This window comes from Bos indicus, chromosome 23 (assembly GCF_029378745.1).
Source record: "Bos indicus isolate NIAB-ARS_2022 breed Sahiwal x Tharparkar chromosome 23, NIAB-ARS_B.indTharparkar_mat_pri_1.0, whole genome shotgun sequence".
Classification (NCBI taxonomy): domain Eukaryota; kingdom Metazoa; phylum Chordata; class Mammalia; order Artiodactyla; family Bovidae; genus Bos; species Bos indicus.
The window spans coordinates 14,749,820-14,769,929 of NC_091782.1; the positions used below are offsets into that span (position 1 = coordinate 14,749,820).

General features: G+C 43.4%; 1 protein-coding gene across 10 annotated transcripts in view; it reads right to left on the reverse strand.

Moving 5' to 3' along the window:
• The window catches only part of KIF6 (kinesin family member 6), a 425,617-nt gene that overhangs the window by 61,557 nt on the left and 343,950 nt on the right, over nt 1–20,110 (reverse strand). The window lies entirely within an intron of this gene.

A 20,110-nucleotide genomic window follows, 5' to 3' on the forward strand; every position in this document is an offset into this window, starting at 1 on the left:
AGAAGGGAAAACTGAATTATAGATGATTATCTCTGATCAGATCTCTTATGGACACTTATTTGTGGTGACCTGTTACTCCACCAACAAAGCCTGGCTGAGGAGCCCTGACTATTTGTTTTATCCGGGGATCTACAGAGTAACCACAGGGTCTGACCCCAGGAGTCGTCTTTGTCTTCTCAACCAGCTTTTAAGTGTCCGGAAGCTGGGACTCTCACCTAGAGATCTGTGTATCCCCCACACAATCCTGGATTTTATTGATGCACAAAAATCACCAAATGAACAAATCGCAAAACCTAGAGTTTCCACCAATATTCCTGATCATCAGTTCAGTTCAGTTCAGTTCAGTCGCTCAGTTGTGTCTGACTTTTTGCGACCCCATGAATTGCAGCACGCCAGACCTCCCTGTCCATCACCAACTCTCAGAGTTCACTCAAACTCATGTCCATCCAGTCTGTGATGCCATCCAGCCATCTCATCCTCTGTCATCCCCTCTCTGATCACAGAAGCCCTCAATTTTCCTACTGTCTCACTCTTGCTAGCCCTGCCCAAATTGTAGAAAACCTGTGGTAAAGACTCCTACTGTGTTCAGCCTGAGATAACTGACCAAATTTGTACTCTTAACCCATACACAATTGCCTAAAGCACCCTTCCTAGAGAAATTAAAAAAAATTTTCTGTCCTCTACATAGGATTCATTTCAAAATCATAGCTGAGATATGTTAATATTCCCTTCCATCTTCTTTATTCCATCCTGTTTCATTTGAAATTTTATTAAATCAGCATATGGTAAAATCGACTTGGCTGTGTGCATGTGAACACGCATGAGCAATTCTATGAGATTTAACACATACACAGGTTTGTGTAACCACCATCACAATCAGGATTCCCAAAAGTTCTATGACTTCACAAAAGTCCCTCATCTTGCCCTACTGGATTCACACTCTCCTCCACCCCTGCTCATTATCACCGAACTTTCACCCTTTTCAGAATATCATATGAGTGGAATTAGGTTGGATGCAATTAGGTTGGGTCCTGCTGACTATGCCAGACGTCCCTGGAGGCTCACTGGTAAAGAATCTGACTGCAATGCAGAAGAAGCAGGAGATGTGGGTGTTCATTCCCTGAGTCGGGAAGATCCCCTGGAAGAGGAAATGGCAACCTACTCCTCTATTCTTGCTGGGAAAATTCTATGGACAGAGGAGCCTGGCAGGCTACAGTCCATGGGGTTGCAAAGAGTTAGACATGACTAAGTGACTTAGCACAAACATGCAGGTTGTATACAAGTTTATGAGCACAAGGTCTCTGAGGTTTTCTATGTTGTCATGTGTATCTGCAGTTTGCTCTTTAATTGTTGAGCAGTATTTGATGTAGTTGAGCCATTCATTCATCAAAAGACATTTGGGTTATTTCTGGTTTTCACCAATTATGAGGAGGACTGCTATAAACATTTGTATGCAAGTTTTTGACTGAAGATAAGTTTTCATTTCTCTAGGTTAAATAGCCGAGTTGTATAATATGTCCTTGTGTAACTCCATAAGAAACTGCCAAAGTCTTTTCCGAAGTGTGTTTACCATTTTGCATTCTCATTAGCGGAGTATGAGCTCCAACTGCTCCACATCCTTGTTGGCACTTGATACCATCGATTTACAAAATTAAAAAGCCTATTTCAATGAAGGTACTCATTAAGAGATTAAAACAATCTCATCGTTGTTTTAATTCACCTTTCTCTAACTGCTAATGATGTTGTACATCTTTGCATATGTTCATTTGCCATCATGTATCTTCTTTAGTTTTGTTTCAAGAGGTTTCTCCTTCATTCTTGAAGCATGGATTTAGGAGTTGCTTTAAATCTTTGCCCCCTAACTTGAACACTGTGTCAAGACAGGGCTGGTTTTATCTGTCATCTTTTCCCTTGGGAGTTGAGATTTTCTTGGTTCTTCTTAAACTAAGTAACTTTGGATTACATCGTGAACATTTTCAGGGTCTTATTTAAATCCTAAGGCTACTGATTTTTGTCTGTCTCTTTCAGTAGTCAATCTGGTTAGGTTCAGGTGGCAAATTCCACTAAGTCTTCTTTGGACCGTGGCTCCAGTGTTGGCTCTGTTTTCAAAGGCTCTGCGGTGCTTTTCAGATTCGTCCGGTGTGTGTGCCCCTCAGTGGCCAGTATGGGACTTGGGTGTTGGTCTACGTTATAGCTGGCTTCCCTTGTGGCTCAGCTGGTAAAGAATCCGCCTGCAGGGCCAGAGACCTGGGTTCGATCCCTGGGTGGGGAAGATCCCCTGGAGAAGGGAAAGGATACCCACTCCAGTATTCTGGCCTGGAGAATTCCATGAACTGTATAGTCCATGGGGTCACAAAGAGTCCAACCCAACTGAGTGACTTTCACTTTCACTACCTTATAGTCGGATTGTCAAACTCTTTGTCACGCTCTTTAGAACCATGCAGGCTCAACTTGAAGGTCAGCCCAGTAGTTAATCTAAACAACTTTATGAAATTCCTGCCTTGATCTCCTTTCCTTTACTCTGTGATCTTCCTGACACGTTATGACTTCCTGAGGCCCCTTGATGCTGCCATGCAGTCCCCATGACTATGTCTGCATCCGGCACCAAATAGGGGAAGGACAGGGAGGAAAGAGCAGTGGGAAGCCTTCCCATGTTTTGGTACCCCGTTTCCCCTGTTTCGAATGAGGGAGTCTCCTCCATCAGAGCTTTAGGCTTCTGTTTCGCTTCTGCTGCTGTCACTGCTGCCGGATTTTCTGGGGGTGCCAATTTGATGGCACTTTAAATTCTTATCTCCTTCCCTGAGCTGCCACTTACTTTTTGGAACTCTCAGATAGCTGCTCCATGTGTTCTGTGCACAGTTTATAGCTGCCTTCAGTAGGACAGATGGGATGGAGTCTGGTTAACTTGTTCAGAACTGGAAACTCACACTGCGTTTTTGACTTTTTTATTATAAGAATATGTCCTTCTCACTGTTAGGGATGAAAACTCTCTTCCATAATATATTGTTCATTTTCTTTTATTGAAAGTTTAATTGATAAATTATTTTTGGCTGTGCTGGGCATTCACTGCTGCATGCAGGTTTTCTCTAGTTGTGGCGAGTCAGGGCTACTCTGAAGCTGTGGAGTAGCTTTTCATTGCGGTGGTTCTCCTGTTGTGGAGCACGGGGCTCTAGGTGCATGGGCTCGGTAGTCGTGGTGCCTGGGCTTAGTTGCCCCATGGCACGTGGAATCTTCCTGGAGCAGGGGTTTAGCCCACGTCCCCTGCGTTGGCAGGTGGATTCTTAACCTTTGGACCACTAGGGAAGTCCTCGTTTTCTTTTGTTGTCATGAGAGCAGGCTCATTTCTTTCCTTTACCCACCTCATTAGCTGATTCTATAATAGATATGCTATATTTAATTTCTTATCAAACTTCACACATTTGTTACTACCTGATCCTCTGACCACCAAACCCTGAATCTCTCTATTACCTGCCTTGTGGTCCTGTGTTTAGAGCATGTGGATCTGCCTCACATCAGATTCATACTATAGAAACTCTAACAGCCTAGACTTGGATGATGTATGACAATACTTATCATGTTCATATAATGTCTTTTGTCACTTTAGATTATGTAATCTTAAGCCATTTCCATTAAACTTGGGAACAAGAAAGGAGAAGCTGTTCCTGTTATTAGCTAATAGTGATTCAGAGGTTCTAATGAATGCAATAAGACAAGAAAAGAAAATACTAAGTGCAAGCAGTGGACAGAGATTTTTCTTTTGCGATGAATATGATTTCATTTCTAGAAAATGCAAGAGACTATAGCAAGAAAAAGCCCACTAAAATTGAAAAGAGAATTTGGTAAGATGACTGGGTACAAGAAAAAAAAATCTATTTTTTTAAGTAGATTTTTTTTTCTATCCCAGGAAATGGAACAATATTCCATTCAAGAAAGCAGCAAAAATTATAATACTCTTAGGAAGAAATCCTACTCCTAGAACTCTATTCCAAGGATTGGCAAAGCGGAGCTGGCAAGCCAATCTGTTCTGCGGTCTGTTTTGTTTGGCTTTGGATTTTGTCAACCTAAGAATGGTTTTTACATTTTTATAGAGTTGTAAAAAAAAAAGGAGAAGAAGAAGAAGAAGAATATACAACAGAGACCACAGGAAGCCCACAAAGCCTAAACTATTTACTATCTAGTCCTTTAAAGAAAAAGTTTCCATAGAGGTAAAAGCGCCGGTGTATAAGGATATATATGCACGGGTGTTTACTGCAGCACATCTTGTATGGCAGAGAAATGGAATAAAGAAAATGCCTGTCAACTGGAAAATGATAGAAAAATATGGTGAGGCAACCTTTCTATAGAATATTACGCAGGCATTAAAAGGAGTAAGATTGCATCCTAAAGATTAATATCTCCACCCTTGGGGCAATCTCTCTCTTCCTCACTCCCACTCAGAAATCTCTGGAGCCTACCCATTGCCAAACAAAAATACTCATGACACTTTAGCCTTAAAAGGAGTGAGAGGCTTCCTTGGTGGCCCAGTGGTTAAGACTCTGGGCTCGAAATGCAGGGGGCTTGGGTTTGATCCCTGGTCAGGGAAATAGATCGTGCATGTCACAACTAAGACCTGGCACAGCCAAATTAAAAAGATAATTAAATAAAAATTAAAAGATATATAGCCACAGCAGTTGATTTGGAGGGATTTTATATGTATATTCATATATATATGAAATTCAGAATGCAGGATGTAGAGAAATGTACATAATACGCTTTTTGTCTCTTTTGGTAAGACAAGCAACCCAGTCTTTCATATAAGAATATGAATTTAATATAATTATTAATGTTGACATAGTATAATTATTATGTTTGCAAGGATAAAGGATTTAGAAAGGCTAAAGGGGCACTTTCACTTTTCACTTTCATGCATTGGAGAAGGAAATGGCAGCCCACTCCAGTAGTCTTGCCTGGAGAATCCCAGGGACAGAGGAGCCTGGTGGGCTGCTGTCTATGGGGTCGCACAGAGTTGGACACGACTGAAGCGACTTAGCAGCAGCAGCAAAGGGGCATGGGCATTTTTGTTCGGCAATCGGTAGGCTTCAGAGGTTTCTGAGTTGGAGTGAGGAGAGAGATTGCCGCGTGCTGTGGCTTGGAGATATTAATCTTTAGGATATAATCTTACTACTTATTACCCAGAATTCTAATTTAAAGGTGGCCAACTCCACTGACTCAATGGACATGAGTTTGAGCAAGCTCTGGGAGATGGCGAAGGACAGGGAAGCCAGGCATGCTGCAGTTCATGTGGTCGCAAAGAGTCAGATGCGACTGAGCAACAACTTCCTATAGGCAGACTACTGCCATATCTGCTGTTTCCCTCTCCGCTAGACCCTTCTATCCAATGGATTCCTCTCTTTTGGTATCAGTGTCCTTGGATTCTACTTTAGCAGTGGAACAGCTCTTTGCTTTTGGCAGCAGTCTGAGTCAACCCTGACTCTGACCTCCTTCCTCTGCTGTTCATCTCCTGCCCCCAGTAACAACAGCAGAAAGGTACTACCGTGAGGGTCCCACTGAGGGCTGACTGTGGACTCACCACCTTGCCTTCCAAGTGTTGGACCTCTTTTTCCACGTGGCGTCACCTCTGGAATGGGAGTTAACAAAGGTAGTGTTCTAGTTATCGCACCGGGGGGTGAGGCGAAGCTAAGCCCTTCCTGACTCCCCTCCATGTCGCAGCCTTTCCTTTTCACAAGACACCTCTGCAGGAATATGCTGAATATGTTGCTTTACCACCTTCAAACATAGACCTGGCCTTGCTTTGGATTACGGGTGCAGGCAATTAATAAACTTTACGTCTTTGATGTCCCTTGTCTATTACGTTTACTGGGCACATTACCCATTTCTGTACTCATTCCTTAATTATTCGCTTTTGTCTTCCAACAAAGGGAGTAACCAAGACCTCTAGTATTTGCTAATGAGTTATAGGTACTTGCCACATTCCAATTATTTATTAGCAGGTTGTCTAGACTAAAGCATCATCAAAACATGTGCTAATAAGTTGTTTTGCAAAACACAATTAAGTTTTTAAAATATTCAGGCATCTTTAAAGATGTCTTCAATAAAGATTAAGTCAATAAAATCAGTCTTTACCTCATTACAAAGCTTATGCTTTCAGCAGTAAGATTGCCAGACTCGTGGTCTGCTAAAAGGTTTAAACATCTGCAGGCAAGAATCATGTGATCATGCCATGGCTAGTGGCCAAGAGACCATGATCTGCAGTCATCATGTTCAGTTTTGACCCATGTCTCAGTGAGGCCTGTGCACTATGACCAAGGTTGTGTTAGATGTTTTGTTAGATGTTATGTAGTGCTGTGGTGAGGTAGGGCTGGGAAGGGGACTGGTACATGCATGCTAAGTTGCTTCAGTCACGTCCAGTTCTTTTGAGACCCCGTGGACTGTAGCCCGCCATGCGCCTCTGTGAAATCCTCCAGGCAAGAATACTGGAGTAAGTTGCCATGCCCTCCTCAAGGAGATCTTCCCTACCCAGGGATCAAACCCACATCTCCTGTGGCTCCTGCATCGCAGACATATTTTTTACCACTGACCAACCAGGGAAGCCCTGATAACTCTCACTCGTTGACAACTTAAAAAAAAAAAAAAAAACAGACAAGGGGGAGAATGGATACATGTATATGTATGGCTGAGTCCCTTTGCTGAAACTATCATAGCATTGAGAACTGGCTATACCCCAATACAAAATATAAAGTTTGGGGGGAAAAAAAAAAGACAGATCAGTCTTATTATCCAAGGCAATTTTTAAAAATTAGAGAGAGGCAACTGTCCTTGGGTTCTTCCTAAAAACCTTAAGAGAAAATTAAAATAAGTGACGGACTGGAAGAAAACATCTGCCACACGTTCCACAGAGAAAGGCCCAATATCCAGACGGTACTAAGTGCTCCTGCAAATCAAATAGAGAAATTCAACAACCAATGGGCAGAGGATATGAGGCACTCACTTCCACCAGCTGTCAGCAAAATGCAAATTAAGACAATAAAGAGATACCATTTTTTTTTTTTTTTGCTCTCCAACTGGCAAAGCCTAAAATGACTGATATTATCATGTAAAAGCAAGGATGCCGAGGAATGAGTACTGTCACACACTGATGGGAATATAAACTAATGAAACCCTTTTGCAAAGGCAACTGGGGAGTACTCAAGAAAATTGAAAATACATATCCATTACTGTTCTCCCCAGCTCTACTTGGCATCTACCTCATGTTTGTACACAAAAACGTGTGCATTGTGACAGAGAAAAATTGGAAGAAATAAAAGAAATTTCTCTCACAAGGGAGTAGTTAAATAGATCATGGTTCACTTATACTTAAACGTGGCCCCATTAAAAATGGTGAGCAGTAGACCCGTGCAGAATAACATGTACTTTATGGTCCTATTTATTCAACAAGATAAGGCATCTTTGAATAGGTCTACTTCTGTCTATCTATCTCTCTCTCTATTATTTATCTACCTATCTATTCCCTATCTTTCGATCATCTATCTATGCCCAAATGCCCAGAAGGGAACGGAAGGACATGCATCAAATTGTTGAAAGTGGTTTCTCTGCTCTGGGGAGGGGTCTTGGTTGGTTCCAGGGAGAGGAAATGAAGAGGATTCTTACCTCTTGATATGTATATTACTGTAGTGTTTGAGCATTCCAGAGCAAAATGCACTCATGAATCACTTGTGCAATTAAAAAAGTACAAAGATAATCCTGAAAAGAATCCATAACTTTTTAAGCTCTAGAGAGAGGCTAGTAAGGGTCCTGTCACTGACTTAGCCCTCCTTCAGCTCCTGCCAACCTCTCTGCCTCCTTCATTATCTTCCTGGGAGTAACGGTGGGAAAGGCTTCCTTCACTGACTCCTTTTCTTTCTTTTCATTAACTTAACTCAGAGAGGACGTGTGACCTAATATCTCCTTTACAGTTGGCTTGTGAACTTTCTGCCATGTGAGGGCACTGGCCTTAGAGTCCAGCAGAAAGTGGGTTCGAGTTCTGCCTCTGCCCCTTACTAGCTGTGTATTATTGGGCATGTGTATGAGCCTCTGTAGACCTCAGGTTCTTCATCTATATTAAGAGGATCATATTATAATAGCACCTCTGTCAAAGTTGGTTATTATTATTATGATGAGGACTTGATTTCTTTGACTCTAAGTGGCCCAGAATCTGTGCTTAGACACCTGATAGTTGGTTGCAAACATCTCTTGCAATATCCCAGTCCTTTCGGGCACCCGCAGCACTGACCAGACATCGATCCTAGACTCTGGGGAGTCCCTGTGGCACTGCCTCTGGTTCTCTGCCTCTGGGCCTCCTTTCAGATTTGCTCAGGCAGCTGCCCGGGGTCCTGTTGTTAGGACTTTCCCCACACAAGCTGCCTGGTTGGGCTTTTGTTCATGAGATGCCTGATGAGGGATGCAGTCCAGATGTGCTTGGGAGGGAGTGTCCCTGCTTTTTAACGCTGCCTAACCGCAGACACCTACCTGCTGGAAGGGGAGCGCAGAGTCCCTGTAGTGGCTGTGAGAATGTCTCTCTGTGGAGTTTCATCGCCTTTTCTGAAAGTCTGAGCAGTGCCTAGCAGCCTTGCTGTGGAGCTGTGCGTGCCTTTTTCAGGCTTAAGTAAGTTGTGGTGCAGACTGAGCGTTAGAGAGCGGGGCTGGTCCACAGGGTCTTGTTACTACCTGAGGCCAACACCAAGCCATGGCCATCTCCACCCCAAGCAGAGCAGGGTGAGGTGGGGACAGGCCCACTCTTGCACACGCTGTGCTTTGGAAAACTATTGGTGGTTTTCAGCAGGGGGCTCATCAGTGATTTCAGGGTGGTTGACAGTGGACATAGCAAACCGGCTGTTTTCAGCTCTTCCCTGTTCAGCATCACTGACAAAGCCCCTACCCCCACTTCCACTTCAGTTACCACTGTTCACGTGGTGCCAACTACCTTCCTCCAGCAAATGTGTAAGGGGAGCCCAGCTCATGCTGCTGTGTTTAAAGACTACCTCTTTTCCCTTCAGAGGGTGTTGACAGAGCCCTCAGCCTGCGGGGTCCACCACTCACAGATACGTGCCTGTCGTTCCCCGTCCACGAGCTTCCTGGTTTACAGACAGAGCCACAGATGTAGAAAAAAACCTATGGTTATTGAGAGAGAGGGAGGGGGTGGGACAAACTGGGAGATTGTGAATGACATACACACAGTATTACATATAAATTGGTAAGTAATAAAGACCTAGTGTATAGCACAGGGAACTTTACTCCATATTCTGTGATGACCTATATGGGGAAAGAATCTAAGAGTGGATATAAGGATATGCAGAGCTGGTTCACTTTGCTGTACAGTAGAAACTAACACGATACTGCAAATCAACTACGCTCCAATAAAAATTAATTTAAAAAGAAGTTGGCACTTTTCTGCAGGGTTATTCTGATGTCTAGATAAAAGTATCTGCTGGCAAAGTTATTTTTGAGATACTTGTATGAAAATGATCATGTGAAGAATGCACATTACTGCTATGATGAGATTAGAATGCATTATCTGCCTTCTGAAGATCTGAAATTACTCTGCTATGAGGAGAAGAAATTTTATTTTAAAGCATTTCATTAAATGAAATAGGTGTTGGGAAAATTGGCTCTTTGAAAAGGATTCAACTTACAGCCTCAGCTTATACCACATTTCACAATAAATTCCAAATGAGTTGCGTGCGAAAAATAGAACAATAAGAAAAACTAGAAGAAAATTTAGGAAAGCATTAAACAAATATCAGGCAATGAACAATTCATCATTATAACTATTACAATGACCCTTCCTAAGTATAAAAGCACTGGAGGAAGTTGTAAAAGAAAAGACCAATGAATTTAACTAGATGAAAATAAATAAAATCCCTATATATTATAATGTACTTTACAAAGATTGGTCACTATTACTGTTGGTAAAATGAAGAGACAAGGGCAAAGTGCTTCCTGGGGAAACTAGAAATAAAAGAATTGACGTCGCCTTATAGGTGTTGAAGCCTGGTGTGCTGCAGTCCATGGGGTCAAAAATAGTCAGACATGACTGGTCAACTGAACTGAACTGAACTGAACTATAAATGTTCAATTGGCAAAACCTTCACACCTGTGAGATAGAGCCGAGAAGACACGAGATGTCCATTATTGTGCCTGCTCAACACGTTCTGGTTATAAAACATAAACCTCCCCATCACACCTTCTTTTGCCTAGGTGGACACTTTCTGAAATACAAGACCTCTCTTCCTCCCTGGTTACATCTGCCTGGACAAGACATGGGTTTCTGATCCAAAGACAGCACATTCTTAAGCTTGCCAGCAGTGGCTGTCCTGAAGGCTTGGAAAAGATAAACTGGGCCAGTCAAGTTCTCTTTCTCATAACTTTGAGCTAGAGTTAGTTGCTCAGTTGTGTCCGACTCTGCATCGGTTTGCGACCCTATGGACTATATCTGGTCAGGTTCCTCTGTCCATGGAGTTCTCCCTGTAGTTTGCCAGGTTCCTCTGTTCATGGAATTCTCCAGGTAAGAATACTGGAGTTGGGTGTCATTTCCTTCTCCAGGGATCTTCCCGACCCAGGGATCAAACCCAGTTCTCCCACATTGCAGGCAGATTGGTTACCATCTGAACCACCAGAGAAGCCCTTTGAGCTAAGGAACTTTGAGCTAAGAAACAAGCAAATCTTTAGCTTGTTACCTTGGGGACAGAGTTAAAGGATGCTTTCAGGTACAGCTGGGGCCAGAACAGACCAAAACCATGAGCAAGCACGACCCATGGTCAGCAGAGTCAACCGGTTGCAAGAGCAGATGTGCACAGAGGTAGCAAGAGGCCCTGAGGGAGGTACAGGCAGTGTGCTGGGCTCTGGAGCTGCATGGGTTCCTGACGTCATTCCCACACACCCCCGCCCCACTCCCACCCCAGGACCTGGCTCTGGCCCCTGATCTGGGCTCTCAGATCTCATTGCTGTATCTCAGTTCGGTTCAATTCAGCTGAGTCACTCAGTTGTGTCTGACATTTTGCTATCCCATGGACTGCAGCACGCCAGGCTTCCTGCTCCATCACTAGCTCCTGGAGCTTGCTCAAACTCATGTCCATCGAGTCAGTGATGCCTTCCAATCATCTCATCCTCTGTTGTCCCCTTCTCCTCCTGCCTTCAATCTTTTCCAGCATCAGGGTCTTTTCCAGTGAGTCAGTTCTTCACATCAGACCAAAGTATTGGCGCTTCAGCTTCAGGATCAGTCCTTCCAGTGAATATTCAGGGTTGATTTCCTTTAGGAGTGACTGGTTTGATCTCCTTGCAGTCCAAGGGACTCTCAAGAGTCTTTTCCAACACCATAGTTCAAAATCATCAATTCTTCAGCACTCAGCTTTCTTTATGGTTCAACTCTCACATCCATATATGACTACTGGAAAAACCATAGCTTTGACTAGACGGACCTTTGTCGGAAAAGTAATGTCTCTGCTTTTTAATATGCTGTCTAGGTTGGTCATAGCTTTCTTCCAAGGAGCAAGTATCTTTCAATTTCATGGCTGCAGTCACCATCTGCAGTGATTTTGGAGCCCAAGAAAATAAAATCTGTCACTGTTTCAATTGTTTCCCCATATATTTGCCATGAAGTGATTGGATCGGATGCCATGATCTTAGTTTTTTGAATGTTGAGTTTTAAGCCAGCTTTTTCACCCTCCTCTTTCACTTTCATCAAGAGGCTCTTTAGATGCTCTTTGCTTTCTGCCATAATAGTGGTGTCATCTGCATATCTGAGGTTATTGATATTTCTCCCTGAAATCTTACTATTTTTTGACTTTGAATTGGTTTATGTATATGAAAGAGAAGTTCACTGTCAGGCGAAGAGTCGGTCAGCAGGTAAATCCAAGAGGAAGCCACTGCACTGAGCAGGTCTGTGGCTGAGGGTGGGGAGCATACGCCGGGGTGTATTATAATAGGAGATATCAGAGGGAGCAGGTCATTGACAGGAGGCTTTGAAAGCATCTACTTAGAGAATACCAGAGTGACAGTCTTCAAAGATGAATAATCCAAGGCATTTTCTTTATCTGTGGCTATTTGGAGTATTTATATTTGAATACATAGGGGACTTCCTTTGTAGCTCAGCTGGTAAAGAATCTGCCTGCAATGCAGGAGACATGGGTTCAATCCCTGGGTTGGGAAGATCCCCTGGAGGAGGGCATGGCACCCCACTCCAGTATTCTTGCCTGGAGAATCCCCATGGACAGAGGAGCCTGGTGGGCTTCAGTCCTTGGGGTCACAAAGAGTTGGACATGACTGAGGGACTAAGCATGGATGGATACACAGCATGGATAGACAGGATGTTTTGAGATTTCACTTTAAAGAAAATAATGTAGGTCAACTTTGAAATTATAAGTTAAGAGTCTAGAGAAACTGTTGTTTTCTAATTCTTTTTTTAAAAAAAACTTTTTATTTTGTACTGGCATTTATCTTTCAAACTGTGGTGCTGGAGAAGACTCTTGAGAGTCCCTTGGCCAGCAAGGAGATCAAAATAGTCAATCCTACAGGAAATCAAGCCTGAATACTCATTGGAAGGACTGATGCTGAGGCTGAAGCTCCAATACTTTGGCCCCCTGATTCGAAGAGCTGACTCATTGGAAAAGACCCTGATGCTGGGAAAGATTGAAGGCAGGAGGAGAAGGGGACGACAGAGAATGAGATGGTTGGATAGCATACCAGCTCAATGGACATGAGTTTGAGTAAGCTCCAGGAGATGGTGAAGAACAGGGAAGCCTGGCACGCTGCAATTCATAGGGTCGCAAAGAGTCGGACACGACTGAGCGACTGAACTGAACTGAACTGAAGTAGAAACCTAGCATATGGTATTGTCTCTTCTGGAGAAAAGTGTATTGTGCCCAGAAGAGAGGTGGCTGGGGTGGAGGCTGCCTGGAATCTCTGTGGGGATATTCACTCCCCTGGGCACTGGATGCCTGGCAGGGCTTCACCGTGCCTGTGACAACCTTGCTCTCAAAACACTTCTCTGATTTGACTCCTTTTGTGCTTGGGGATGCTTATTTACTAACCTTCCAGTAACGAATCTATTTTGTTCCTGGGAGAAGAGGCCTTGGACAGAGGCAGTTTAAGAGTTCCTGTCTATAAAAGAACATCCTCCATGGTAAATTAATAGACTGCCTCTCTAGGTTGTAGTGAGTATGATTGACAGGGGACAGCCCTCCTGAGTTCACCCTGCATGGGCCAGATCCTGGACCTTGTTTCATTCACTAAGGTAGGACCACTCTGTCAGGAGTCTTGGGAGACAGCCATCCATCAATTTTTTTTTTTTTGGCTGACATTCCAACCAAATCACTGCTTCCTTCTTTATATGTGACAATTATTAGTGTTACCTCTTGTCAGTTAATACACTCCACAGTCCTCCAGCTTGCTCAAATCATTTTGCTGTTGTTGTCTGATCTCCAAACTAAGACAGCAAACATTCAATCAAGTCTATGAAGATATCAGTCATACTGGTTATGGGTTGTCACTCCGGTAACTGCACGTCTTAGAATTTCAACATTCTAAATTGTTAAGGGAAGGACTTTAAGAAATCTTCCTTCTGCTCTTTTCATCTTTGGATACACCAAGTCATCTCAAAAGGTGCCAATCTATCCTGCTTTTAGTGATTCTGAGAATTTATATTCTGTTAGTCACCTTTTCTGACAAAATGTCTGTTTCACATGATCAGCTATAGGTTCAATACAACTGAAAATCATCTCTTCCTTTTTGAGTCTCTTTAAAGACGAGCTACAATTTAATGATCCCTCTGCACAACACCAAGTAATACACAGTGTGCCCTCACACAATTATGTTTAATAGGAACCACTCACATGGGATTGGTTAGGTGGAGCTGGAGTCAGTGTCATACAACAGGTTCATTTGTTGACATAGGGCGTTTTTTTCTAGAAAGTTCAAGAAAAGGTTGTTAAATACAAAGGAAGCTAGCAGAGCTGAGCCCAGGGGGCAGCGGGGACGGTCAGGACTGAACCCAGCCCCTCTCCCCACATGCCTCCTCTGAGTCCAGTGTGGCCAGTGCTTTTTCTTAGAAGGAAGCGCTTCTTTCTTCTTGTGGGGCCCTTCTGTCTGTGCATGTGCTGTTCACATTTCCACAACTCAGCCCTCAGACCTTCCTATGTGCTCTTATATCATGATAGCCTTGTTTTGGGAGAAAAATGGATGTTTTGCATAGTGTTTCCTTATGCATTAGGAATTTAACATGTCTTTTTATTTATATAATTATTTTTTATTAGGATTGTAATTGGTTGAATTAGAGCACTAGTTTTAAAATTGCATGGGCTTTGAGAAGTCTTTCCAGTCTTAATCTTCCTACAATCCCTGCTATTTTTTTAGTATGTGACTGCACTTATTCCATTACAGCAGAGGCACCGGTACGTAAAGCCAGTTTTTAAATCCCTCATTCACAGCTTCCTTTTTTTCCAGGATAAATAACTCTAAGCGTTTTGGTCCCTCATAGGAACTACTATCCATTCCTTTACAGACGTATCCTGTTTCAAGCCGCAGATCAATATCTTAGAGGTTTGTAGTGAATATGATTGCTGTCGGCCCAGTACTTCTCCCTTTGGAGACAGACTTCTTCAGTTCCCTAAAACTTGTATTCAGCTTCTATGGAGCAGGTGGGCTGAGTCCTGAGGAGGGGACATAGGATGTAGCACCAGTGAATCAGAACGTTTCACTCCCTGGATGCAGGGTCTCCTTCAGAGATGGACGCACGACAGAAGCCAGACGGGTCATTCCCCCTCAAGGGGTTTTTGCCAACAGTGTTGGAAAAGACTCTGTTTACTGGGATTATGAATCTATCATCCAGAGGTCCCTAGCCTTTTTGGCACCAGGGACTGGTCTTGTTGAAGACAATTTTCCCACAGATGGTGTAGGGGTGGGGGCAGTTTCAGGATGATTCTTATAAGAAGCCCTCAGCCTAGATCCCTCACGTGTGCAGTTCACAGAAGGTTAATGCTCCTAGAGAATCTAATGCCACTGCCGATCTGACAGGAGGCAGAGCTCAGGCAGTAAGTAATGTGAGGGATGGGGAGTGGCTATAAATACAGAAGGAACTTCAATTGCATGGCCATCATTCACCTCATGCTGTATGGCCCTGGGGATCATGCTGTATGACCCCTGCTATGGTCCACATTAGCTTAGACCTTTGAGAAGCACCTTCCCACTAAATTGGGAGAGACTCCCAGAGAACCCAGTTGAGTTGGGAAGAGGGGAGAGGAGAGGAGAGGAGAGGGAGAGGGAGGGAGAGGACGGAGTGGAGGATGGGGAGGAGGGTGCACATGAAGCCAAATGCATTCCTTGGATTTCCTGCTTTCATGAGACAATAAAATTCCTCTCATGCTTACAGCCAAACATCCTGGCCAATACAAATTGAACACAAATTAATTAAATTTGTTTGATAAGAGTAATTAAAAAATCAAACTAATGTGCAAACAGAGCTTATTATTTAAAATTCATGTGATGAATTACTTAATAAAGCAAAAAATCCCCCTTGTAACATTTTCATCATGACTTTACTGTTTTTCTCTGAACCATCTCTTTTCCCGTAGACAGGCAGAATTCCCAGGAAATGCAGTGCACACACATGGAAATGCTGGGCAGAGGGAAAGGGCGTCACCTTGACTTTTCGCATTTCTTAATTTTGAGAGCATGCATTTTTTCACATTATGGTGACATATTTTAATTTTGTGGCCCTTGATGATTTCTTTGCCTGCCCTTAACCAGGCTTTTTCTGGTCCAGTTGATTGGTGCTTGTTTTGGTACCTAAGCATAAGTACTTCATTACACCCATTTCTACTAAACCTCATCTAAGTTTGTGATTTGAAATCTCTCATGTTTTCTGAAGCATCAGTAAGTGCACTCAGTTGGAATTGTATAGAGCCTGAACATACGACCCCTCTATTTTATTTTGCAAACCACTGGAAATGAGAGTTGAGACCCATGTGGGACACTGAACCTTCCAGGGCTGCTGCAGGTCTGCAGCACACCTTTCTGCAAATTAGAAAAAGGCACCCCTCTCTAAGGGTCAGTGCAACTGTGGGCCAGTGCACGAGGGATGGAGAGCAAGGACAGGCTGGGTGTCAAACCCACTCATCCTTGCCACTGAGCTCCACTGGGTGAAAGACCAATCATTAACCATGTTACAGAGACCCTTTTCATCTTCTTGGGCTCCATATGCACGAGCTAGGGTCTAGTATGAGCCTTTTGTTGGGCATATCAAATGAAGGGCAACAAGATTCAGGAAAACTGAGTAATAGCTTAGTGAAATATTAAACTCAGAAAATTTCAGAGGCAGGTAAATCTGAATTTATGGAGATAATATACTGTATTTAAAAGTTTTGGAGTTGGACAAAAATGTACTTTGATCCCAGACTGGCCACTTAGCAGGCTACCTCCCTGAAATTCCATTTTTTAAAAATCTGCAAAATAATGATCATACGGTATTTCAGAGAATCTAGGCTACATCAACTGTAAGATCTGGTCTCATTAAAGAGGTTTTTAAAATGAAAAGACAGCCAATGGATTGTTAAATGTTTCCTGACTTCAGAGGTGTTAAGACTGTAAAACTTGTGTATTTTAGAATCTATGACACATGTATCGACTGCGGTTCTTCTCTGCGTAGATTAAATGAGATAATGCGCTTGCTAAGTTCTTGGCATGGCCCAGCGTCAGTGCTCCGTGAAGCTGCAGTGGGTGCAGTTATTTGGAGCTGGTGACAAATAGTAACAAGAGAATAGACTTGACTGAGGCCTTCACAGCCTCACAAGACAATCTGGATGTAGGGTGAGATACTAGAAGCCAACATGCACGGGCAGGTCCAGAAGTAAACCTCAGAAGATGATGAACGTACAGAAGATGCACAATGGAAAAATAATCGCACGAGTTCTGCTGATGGAGACCCAGATCTGAGCGATGACCTACCCAAACCCCAGACGCGCAGGAGAAACACTTTTTAAAAGGGTACTGTTCAAATGGTGGGCTGACGGTCCTTGTTTGAAGGTGAAGCAGGAGAGGGAAAACTTCCAGAATGTTCTGTCAGCTTTTCTAGCATTTGGGTTTTCTTCTTCCCTGCTCACTGACATCTACTTCTGTTACATTTCCTGTGATTTCTGAAGCGATCACTGATTGGCTCCCTGGGGAAAACCCTTCTGTGCTACATCTCTGATGGATGTTTTCACTTAGGCCTAGAGGGGTCTGTGGAGGGTGAAGAGGTGCCAAGACGTGTCAGTCAGGCTATTTCACCTGCCTCTGAAGCTGCTTGTTCCCAGACTGGGCGAGCGTGGGCCTCATGCCAAGGAACAGCCATTCATTGTTCTCTGAGGCCAAAGACAATGCTGCCAGAGGTAGCACACTGCTGTAGAGAAGCCAACGCCAGGATTCTAATAAGTGAAAAACGGCCTAGATTGTGCCTCTGCTTTGGAAGCCGTCTATTCCTTTTCCTGCGGTTTAATGGCATTTTTAGAGATATGATCAGTGGAGGCAGGGTATATATGAATATGTGATGGAACCTATGATGGGAAGTGGCCTAAATGCTGTTGAGTATGAGGCAGGAAAATGCAATGAAAATGGCTCTCCTTTCAAAAACAAAGACCTCATTATTCGGGGAGGAGATCCTGAAGAAATTAGTCATTTCTTCCATTTCTGACTTTAACTTGTTTCAGCATCAGGACTGATGTAAATGGTGTACAGAGAATGACGAAGAAAAGAGTTTGTGGCAAGAGTTTAATCGACTCAGTTTGGGTTGGTTTGAATTAAGAAAGGAAAATAACAGGGAAATTTTGGTTGAATGATTATGCCATGTGAAAATTAGATATTATATGGTTGCTCCCGAACTAATAAACTCTAGGGATTTTTAATAATGAAATTCATGGGCTTTCCCGGTAGCCTAGTGGTTGAGAATCTGCCTGCCAATGCAGGGCCCACACGTTTGATCCTTGGTCCAAGAATTAAGATCCCACGTGCCTCAGGGCAACTAAACCCCGGAGCTGCAAGTACTGAAGCCCGGGCGCTCTAGAGCCCACGCTCGGCAACAAGAGAAGCTACCGAAAGGAGAAGCCTGAGCATCACAGCCAGAGAGCAGCTGCCACTTGCTACAACTCGAGAAAGCCCGTGTGCAGCAATGAAGACCTGGTGCAGCCAGAAATTAGAAAAAATAATGTATTTCTTTAAAAAAAAGAATGAAATTCAAGTGGCAGCTCTGGATCACAACATCAGAGAAAAACCAAATTGCCCGAGAAGACAGTGGCAACCTGCAGTCGAAGCGTGCGGGCTAGCTGTGTAGATCACAGACAGAGCTTCCCTCTCCCCTCGGCAGGCCAGTTGCACGTGCGCCCCCAGCTTCTCACTTCAGCCCGAGGGTCCGGAGAGAGGATGTGGCCCAGCCTGGGAGCTGAGCTGAGTCATCACCCTACGCACGTCATGGCACATCCGTGCCACGCTCCCACCTCCAGGCTGTTAGAGTCACTAAAGGACTTGTAGGGGGATGAAAATTCCATTTGATTTAATTTCTCCCTAGGAAAAAATACACTCAGTAATGTTGTAAATCTCTTGAAACCAGTTTCCTTCAAAGTTGCCTCGGAAATTTTAAATATGTGTACAAGTTCCACCTTGTACTTCCTTAGTCTTAACCCTGTGTCTGAGATGCAGTGGTGCTGGTGCTGGGGGCTCCTCACAGTGGTCAAGCGCTGTCAGGGGCTTGTTGCGTAAGGCGGCTGAGTCTCAGTGATCCACTTGCCTTGGCCCCACCGCGTATCAAGAGCGCATCTGAAAGATGGGTGGCCAGGAGGTGGGTCTTAAGCCTATTATTTGCATAAAATGACTTAAGAGTGACATTGGTTTTATTAGCACCACTGAACTACCAGCCACTTTCTCATTAGCAATAAATGTTTGAGTTTTAACTCTGCTGTGAACTCTATTATTATGCAGAAAACACAAAGGTTTATTTGCCCAGGGCTCTCTCTAGTACATCTGGACCTTTTGTGTGTAAATTACAGACATATTGTCTGGAATACCAACTACAGCCTTCAGATCCCTGGCCTGGGCAGCTGTGGGGCAGCCTCTGATTTGCCTAATCTCAAGAAATATGGCAAATTGGATCCATCAATGTGTGTTGTTGCATCAAAATTATGGAGAATTTAAAATTACTTGTGACAGCAACACACTGTACTCAGAGTGAAACACTAAGTGTATTAGAATGGGCCATTGTTGACTTCCACCGTTTGTATATTTCACTCGTGTTGGAACAGTTTGATTTTGGTTTAGAGAGTTAGATGTTTTCCAAGGGCAAAACTTTATGTCACTTTTTGGGGAGAAACGATTCATAAAATGTCCTCCCCTCTTGTCTCCCCAGGACTGAAACCAGACCATTAGGTCCTTCGAGTCAGATGACTCTGACAAGCTGGCTCTGAATCCACTTAGGCCTGTTTCCCCTTCCCTCGTCATTGGTTTGGGTCACTGATCGCTATGAGAGTCCGATAAACTATAAATGTTATCTCTAGAAAAGTGCTCCTGACCCTCAGTTTTTTTTTTTTTTTCATATGGTTTTAGGGGTTTTGAGAATTCAAGCCAAGAAGGGAGTTTTACATAGGATTTTAAGAGAGACCAGTTACATTGAAATAGTTACCAAGATTTTAAAAAGTTTTGTGAATAGAAATAGCTATATGTGCTTTTATATAAGTGCATTAAATAACAAGGTCTACTGGTGAGTCTAATAACTACTGTAATTTTGAAGCACTGATGAGTATAAAAGATATTTTACAACGTCTGCCAACTGTGCTGTGAAATGAAAATGTTGGTAATTTCCACTGTGACAGGTGCTAGTACTTCTACTGTGGCCTGCTGCTGACTTTCATCATTGGACGGAGCGCTAAATTGCAGTTAGAGGTTAGTGAAAATAAAGGTGCATTTTCCCTGCATCCAAGTTGCTGGACCTTAAGTCAAGAACCTCTGAGACTCTAGAGATCCTTGTCCTGGTGCTGGGCGTGGCTCGGGGCTTGCTGGCCTCAGTTCTTTGTTCAGGCCACAGTGGAGGATGCAGGGCTACCCGGTTCCTTAACTG